The sequence below is a fragment of the Manduca sexta genome, chromosome 7 (assembly GCF_014839805.1).
Source record: "Manduca sexta isolate Smith_Timp_Sample1 chromosome 7, JHU_Msex_v1.0, whole genome shotgun sequence".
In the NCBI taxonomy this organism is placed as follows: Eukaryota; Metazoa; Arthropoda; class Insecta; order Lepidoptera; family Sphingidae; genus Manduca; species Manduca sexta.
This window is the reverse complement of record NC_051121.1, coordinates 10,147,339-10,155,834: the sequence shown is the minus strand read 5'-3', so window position 1 is coordinate 10,155,834 and position 8,496 is coordinate 10,147,339. Positions and strand designations below refer to the sequence as shown.

The 8,496-nt window shown below is 39.3% G+C and overlaps 1 long non-coding RNA gene across 3 annotated transcripts; it reads right to left on the bottom strand.

The window, feature by feature from the left end:
- Positions 1-1,736: 1,736 nt before the first annotated feature.
- On the bottom strand, positions 1,737-3,376 carry LOC119193839. 3 transcript variants are annotated; one of them, XR_005114078.1, is made up of 3 exons: positions 3,188-3,366; positions 1,932-3,110; positions 1,737-1,848 (listed from the first exon to the last, which is right to left on the bottom strand). It is a non-coding gene; the product is annotated as an uncharacterized LOC119193839 (long non-coding RNA). The 3 variants fall into 3 exon arrangements; XR_005114079.1 differs by having other exon boundaries at positions 2,109-3,110; positions 3,188-3,365; XR_005114077.1 differs by having other exon boundaries at positions 1,737-3,110; positions 3,188-3,376.
- Between the last annotated feature and the right edge of the window lie 5,120 nt (positions 3,377-8,496).

Below are 8,496 nucleotides of genomic sequence, written 5' to 3'. Positions count from 1 at the left end.
CCGCCCAATATTCAACCCAGTTATGTTGACATCTCTTTTTGCTCTCCCTCTTTAGCTTCCTTATTATCGTGGTCACGTCTTCCTTACTCTCATGGTTCCGACCATTTTCCTATCCTAATTTCATTTCCTTCTCAAAATATTAATGTTCCTATTCTTCCTCCTCTTCTACCTTACATCATAGATTCTTCCAAATGGGGTCTCTATGGCGCTTTACTTGAAGAAAAAACGAAGTTGCTTCCTGAACCTAAGTTATCTAATATTAAAGAATGTTGTGAGGGATTTAAAGATTCTATACTTGCTTCTGCAGAGGCGATATTTAATAAAAAATGTTGTCTTAGGCAAAATCCCTTCCCCCCCCCTGGTGGGGATTCAGAGTGTACTGATTCTATTAAAAGGAGATATGAAGCAGAAGCACTCTGTTCCACTGACATTAACCTTGACTCTTTCCTAAACTATCGTAATGCGAGTGCTGCTACGAAAAGACTTTTAAGTAAAAAAAAACGTCAAGGCTGGCGCACATTTTGTGCGTCTATAACGCCTGAAACTCCTTCGTCTCTCGTATGGAAAAAAATGAAGTATTATAGATTGTCTCGTAATCACCGTTCCCTTTCTTCCTACTCAATAAGCTGGGTAGATGATTTTTAGACAGGCTAGCTCCCCTTCAGTTCCTAATTTCTATCAAATTCCTATTTATATTCCCCGGGCTAATTCTTCTATTTTAGACTCCCCTTATACTTTTCAAGAATTAAAATTAGTACTCAGCCATATCAGGGACTCTTCCCTGGTCCTGATGGTATCCCTTATTCCTTTCTTTCAAAATCCGGAATAGTTCCCTTAGTTATTTTTTAAGCTTGATTAATTTAGTTGTTGATTCTGGAGTTATTCCGGGAAAATTGGAAACATCAATTAATTGTACCCGTTCCCAAACCAGGGAAAGACCCTTGTAATTCACTTTCATATCGGCCTATAGCGCTCTCATCTACCATGCCCAAAGTAGTAGAACACTTGATAAAACAGATTAGAATGGTTCCTGGGCACCATTCTTTACTGGCAGATTCTCAATATGGATTCAGGAAAGGCCGGAGTATTTCCGATAGTCATGCCATTTTCACTACTGACATTCAGTTGGCATTTAGTCAAAACAAGTCAGTGGTAGCTGGCTTCCTCGATGTTTCAGCGGCATATGATAATGTTAATCTTTGGGTCCTTAGGAACAAATTAGTTCAGCTAAGGGTTCCTGAAAAGATAACAAATTTTCTTTTTAACCTCTCATCAGGTAGGACTATATCATTGAGACATCCAGGCATTCAAGCTGCCACTAGAACTGTATGGAAAGGATTACCTCAAGGTTCTGTAATCAGCCCTCTACTGTATGATGTTTACACTACCGATATAGATCATAACATATCGGATGTGTGTAATATCTTACAGTATGCTGATGACCTCCTTATTTATTCTTCTAATAATTCTATAAGCGTAGCAAAGGATAATATTGAAAGTGGCATGACTGTACTATCCTCATGGCTGAATAATAATTATTTAGACCTATCAGCCTCCAAAAGTGTAGTCGTTGTCTTTTCTAGAAAACGTCAGATACCCCATATTGATGTTGAGTGCAATGGGACCCTAATTCCAGTAAAGAAAGAGGTAAAATTTTTGGGTAAAATATTTGACAGTAGAATGAATGGTGTAGCGCACATAGACCATATTGTTAATAAATGTGAGCAACATTAATATTTTGCGATGTTTAAGGGGTGTCTGGTGGGGAGCACATCCTTACTCCCTCAGATTATTATATAATGCTATTGTGAGGAGTCATTTAGATTTTGCCACCCTTTTGCTGCCTCCCTGCAATAAAAAAGCATTAAAAAAATTAGATTTGGTTCAATATAAAGCACTTAGGATTGTAGCTGGAGCTATGAAAAGCTCACCTACAAATGCCTTACAGGTGGAATGTTCTGACCCTCCTCTTTATCTCAGACGTCAATATCTGTCAGACAGATATATTTATAAAATATCTAATTACTCCTCTCATCCTCTTTTCTCTAAACTTAGATTATTAAATTCATTTATTATTTCTAACTCTTACTGGTATCATAAACCCTTACCCTGTCTTATTGAAAGTTACAGGAGGCTAGAAGGTATATCTTGTGCTATTAATAAATTTAAAATACATCCAGCATTTTCAGTTGAGTTTAGCTCTAAAATTTCAACCCCTTCTGTGGAGTTATCTCTTGGTATAGATAAACAGACTGCTAATCCAGATTCTAAATTAAAACTCATTATTCAGAAACGTTGGCCCCAAGCTAAGATTTTTTTCACAGATGCCTCTAAATTAAGTAAAGAAAGCCCTGTTGGTGTTGCTTTTTTACACTGGAATGCCAATATATCCTTTTCATATAAATTTCCACACTATTGTTCGGTATTTTCTGGTGAATTTTTAGCTATTAGGGAATGTATTAAATACATCAGAGTTAACAATATTTCGCCTTCTATAATTTTTCCGACTCTAAAAGTTGTGTCCAGTCTCTTCTTAGCAACCCTTTTGCTAAAAATTGTATTCACCCACTGTCTCTAGAAATTAAGCATTTGATTAAATTATGTAATGTAGAACACATTCAAGTGTCGGTGGCTTGGATTCCAGGCCATATAGGTATTAAAGGTAATGAAACAGTAGATCAATTAGCCAAAGATGCTATTGTTCATGGTAACGATGAGTACTTCTCAGTGTATTCTTTTGACCTTCCTACTTTGGCCAAACAAGACCTAGAGCTGGCATGGAACACCAGTTGGAGGAACTCTAGTACCCTTAAAGGAGGTAACCTGTACAAAATTCAACCTTACATAACTTCTAGGCCTTGGTTTTCCAAATTACGTTTCAGCAAACATATCTCTGCCACCATATCTCGGTTGAGAATTGGTCATTGCTCGTCTCCAGTGCACTTATATAAATTACACATAAGAGACTCGTCTATATGTGAGTGTGGCCTGGATGAGGGATCCGTTCCACATATACTTTTAGCTGTCCCCGTTACTCATCTCCTTCTTTTTATGACATGTTGGTTGATAATGGGGCTCCTCTCCCTGCTAATATATCATCCATCCTCAGCCTAAGTAACAAAATATATATAAAAACACTTGTTTCATTCCTAACGATTCATAATATACATTTATGATTGAAACTAACCCTCTGTGTCTGCATGCATCATTAATTAACACCTTTAGTAATAGTAACACATTGTCTTAAATTTACCCTAAAATTTTTATTTTTGACAATAATTTTAGACATGAATGCGTCACATGACAGTTGACACTGGCAGTAATACTCCTCAGTATAGAGGAATCGGTTGCCATAAAAAAAAAAAAAAAAAAAAAAAAAAAATAGAGTCTACACAAAGGGAAGCCGACAGGAATCGAGTTATATGGACCCTTCACTGATAGTTATGCAGTCTGACTTAAATACCGATAAAGGTCTTTGGTGCGGGCGAAGACGCGCGAAACAACTAGTTTACAAATTTTAATTAATTAGAAACGCCACGTCAAAATAGTCACGCGCAGACCTTTGTATGATGCTATCAGTAGCGAACAGTGATTTTTTTAAAAGCTAACCAGATGCAAATAAAAACACTAGTTAACATATCATGGCCAATTTAACAAAAATCAAAAACTAAGACAAACGTAAATAAAGACAAAAAAGAAGCCGGTAGGAATCGGGTTGTGTGGACGATTCGCCACTGGATGCTATATCGATAAAGTTCAATCAAGCTGTTACAACGCATTATGTGACGTCACTAGGCATGACGGTTGGCCATTGCTGGCTATTTAAGTGGTAAATTGGACTGGTGTATGTCGCGGGCGATGCATACGTAGAAGATAATTGATCTACGTCAATCGATGCATATTTTAACTGCAGGTGAATTTATTTTTAAGGTATTTTTTATTAAAGTAGAATGTTGAGACGAGCATGCCGTTCCCTTGAAGGCAAGCGATACGACCAAACACAGTAGTGACATCATATAGAACTTTGAATTACAAATTGCGTGACACTCCACTGCACGCGTCATTGAGACAATTTTATAAGTCCATATATATTATAATTCTCTTTGTTTATGAGTTTAGTTAAGAAAAATTACAAAATGGCGATCTGATTTTATAGTCTCTTTTTTGGATCTGCTATTATTACTCGACATTGGCAAAATCACCGCCGAATTAACGATGGCAGCCGTAATATATAAAAAAAGAAGTTTAGTTAAAACAGTGCACATTTTTATTTGATGGCAGATATAAAAATTGCGTATTAATTACCCAGCAGTGGCGAAGGGTGAAATTTTTCGAAAGGGTACCAATATAGAAATAGTATAACTAATATGCATCAATGTGGTTTGCAAATCATTTGATAATGAGATATAACATAAATTACGAAAGGGAAGCCGGCAGTAATCGGGTCATATAGAACCTTCGTCACTGATCCATAAAAAAAAGCCAGTTTAAACAGGCCAGAGTTTAGGTTTGTGTTTGGAATTTATGACAAAAAACCTCTTTCTAACATAGCTGGCGAAATATAGGTGTGATAACACCTCTGTCTACCCTTGAAAAGGGAAAAGGGCGTGATATTATATATATGGGAATAGAAGCCTAGTGTGATGCATGGAATGGAATATAACGTGAGTGAGCGAGATGAAGAGAGAAGCGTGAATAACAGACGAGGTTCGGAAACAACAGACTAAAGACGGCCGACAGAAAAAATATTAAAAATGCAATTAACTTGAAAAGTAAAGTTTTATATTTTATATTTATTTTTTATATTTTTTTTCTATTTATTTTCTATGTATTTTTTATATGTTTGCAGAACTGACCTGTCGGAATATTAACTCTAATCAGTAGGGGAACTAATGCAAAATGTTTTATAATGAGTACTGACGTAATCTATGATAACAGATTGCTTATCTATTGGGGTCAACGCGAATGATAACGAATCACTATTTTAACCATTTGTGTCTTTCTTAACTTTAATAGGTGTTTATTTAGTTATAATGGACCAGGTAAGTCTGAAGTTGGGATTAAGGTTCGAAAGAGTTCATAAGATCCTATAGTAAAGTAGCAAATAGCTTAAATATATCTAAAGTTCAAATCGTGTGTGTATTTTTATATCCTTACCAATTCTTTTTCACTATATTGAACTTAAAAATATATTTTATTTTAGGTAAAGACAAAAATATTGTGATTTTTTTACATGCCATACGTTTGTTAGCCTTTTTTATTGTTTTGAATGACGAGACGAGCATGCCATTCGCCTGATGGTAAGCGATACGACGGGCCATAAACAGTAGAAACACCATCCAACACCATGAATTACAAAGTGTTATTTGGTATTCCACTGACTGGTAGCCTTACAAGGTTTGGCTCTTATAAACACACCGGAATTGTGGCCTACCTAAAATGCCCGCAACGCAACTCTTTGCCCCCTGGTATTGCAAATGTTCGTGGGCGACGGTGATCACTTACCGTATGCTCGTTTGCCTTCTATAACATAACATAAAGGCAACCTATAGAAATTGTGTGACTATGCTGAGGGCTACCCACTAATGGGTTACGAACCTCGCCTCAGGACAGTCACTGGGGGAAGATAAGACATCAAGGATTAATGTAGTAATTTGTATAGTTGCTTTAATTTTTTATTTGTTCAGTTACTTGTGTGCTTGACTGTACTTAAAGAATTGTGGATGCATTGTTGACTTTAAAGAAAATAGGAATTAAAAACAAAATATTAGGGAAAGATGCGTGTTTAGATTTTCAGATACCGATTTCAGATCTGTAACTTTATCAGATTTTTATAAAATGTGTTTTAAAGTTCTGGATGTTATTGTTTAGGCGCTCCATCACTGGACCAACAAATTACATATTTCGATGAGGAATATTAAACATAAATATTAAAGCAAAGAGTTCTTATATTATATAGAGGGGATATATTTTTTTATTTTTTTTGTATCTTGTTATAAATGTTTGTGTACGTCCCAGTATATTGTGCGAATACAATTTTTTTTCTTTCTATTAGGAAGATTATCATACAAAAGTTTTGCGCTCATGCCATAATTCATTTTACCGTAAAGTGGCAAAACACTAATATAAAATACTTCATATTTTATCATATCGTGATTTGCATGTTTTTAATACGCATGTTAGTATATTTTCTGTAAATATTTTATCTCTGTATTAATATTTAAGGACGTTGTGATATCTTTACACGGTCATTTAAAAAAGACGACGACTTATTACCAATCTATTTATATATATAAAAATGAATCCCTATATCCCTTGGTCACGCCATCGTGAAGGGCTGGACCGATTTCACTATTTTTTTTATTGTGTCTGTTATAGCCAGAAGAAGGATCTTATGAAAGAAAAAAATAAGGAAGTTAAGCGGAACGTTAGAAAATTTAAGAAAAGTATGAACTTTTGATTGATAGAATCATCATTTCAGCCCTTGAGTCGTCCACTGCTGGACATAGGCCTCCCCCATTGAGCGCCACAGGGACCGGTTCTGGGCCGCCCTCATCCATCGGACTCCGGCGACCCTGACCAGATCGTCGGTCCATCTCGTGGGGCCTGCCTACGCTGCGTCTCCCGGTTCGTGGTCGCCACTCCAGAACTTTTCTGCCCCAACGGCCATCAGTTCTACGAGCTATGTGCCCTGCCCACTGCCACTTGAGTTTCGCAACTCTAAGGGCTATTTCGGTTACTTTGGTTTTCCTGCGGATCACCTCGTTTGTGATTCGATCCCGCAAGGAAACTCCGAGCATAGCCCTCTCCATTGCCCTCTGAGTGACTTTCAACCTTCTGACAAGGCCCATAGTGAGCGACCACGTCTCACTTCCATATGTCATCACTGGCAACACACACTGGTCAAAGACTTTCGTCTTGAGACACTGCGGTATTCGGGACGAGAAGATGTGTCGGAGCCTCCCGAACGCTGCCCAGCCGAGTTGGATTCGACGAGTGACCTCTTTCTCGAAGTTGGACCTACCTAATTGGACTGTTTGTCCCAGGTAGACGTACTCGTCGACAACTTCAAGTGTAGCGTCTCCTATCTTGACAGGGGTGGGTCTGACATGGTGGTTAGACATGACTTTTGTCTTATCCATGTTCATTCTGAGACCCACTTGTTGGGAAACGCTATTGAGGTCATCGAGCATTGCGCTAAGGTCTTCTAGGGTCTCAGCCATGACTACGATATCGTCGGCAAATCGAAGGTGAGTCAAATACTCGCCGTTGATGTTGATGCCGAGTCCTCTCCAGTCCAGAAGCTTGAAGACGTCTTCCAGTGCAGCGGTGAACAGTTTCGGAGATATTATATCTCCCTGTCTCACGCCACGCTGTAGCTGGATAGGTTTCGAGTACTGATCCTGGAGGCGGACTGACATGGTGGCGTTTTCGTATAGGCACTTCAACACTTCAATATACCGATAGTCAATTTGGCACCTCTGGAGAGACTGAAGCACTGCCCAGGTCTCGATCGAATCGAAGGCTTTCTCATAGTCCACAAACGCTAGACAGAGGGGCCGGTTATACTCCTCGGACTTCTGTATAACCTGCCGCAGCGTGTGTATATGGTCTATGGTACTATAGCCTTTTCGGAATCCGGCTTGTTCGTGAGGCTGGAAGTCATCGAGACTGTTAGCAAGACGATTCGTGATGACTCTCGAGAACAGCTTGTAGACGTGACTCAGGAGCGAGATGGGTCTGTAATTCTTTAAAAGGGTTTTATCGCCCTTTTAAAGAAGAGCACCACCACGCTCCTGTGCCATGCCTGGGGCGTGGTACCCTCGTGAATGACGGAATTGAATAGTTTTGGAGAGCCTCTAATATTGGCTGTCCGCCCGCTTTTAGAAGCTCTGCTGTTATTCCGTCATCACCCGGAGCCTTGTTGTTTTCAGCTGCCCGAGAGCCATACTAATCTCGCACAGGTCGATGTCCGGGATGTCTTCGGTATAGTGTCGGATTAGTGGGGCTCTTGGATCTGTGGCCGCACTGCAAACAGGTCGTCGTGTTGACGTGTATAACTGTCCGTAGAACTTCTCTACCTCACCCATGAGCTCCGGTCGGGAAGATATAATCCTGCCGTCCTCGGTCTTCAGTTTGGTCAGCAGGCTTTGCCCAATGGACAGATCCCTGGCGAACACCTTAGAGCCCCTGTTCCGCTCAATAGCCTCTTCAACACATTTAGTGTTGAATTGGCGTATATCACGTTTCAGGGACTTACAGATCTGTCGATTGAGCCTCCGGCAGACTGTCACGTCACCAGAAGACTGCAGGACCATCTTGCGTCTTTCTACCATGAGCTGTAGAGTGGGATCTGAGATCTTTTGAGTTCTTTTTGGACGCTGGGTCTTAAAGAACTTAGACCCAGTCGTCTGGACAGTTTTCACGAGCCTGTTGCTATACTCATCCACATCTACGCACTCACCTAAGCACTCGAAGCGGTTCCGGAGTTCGAGC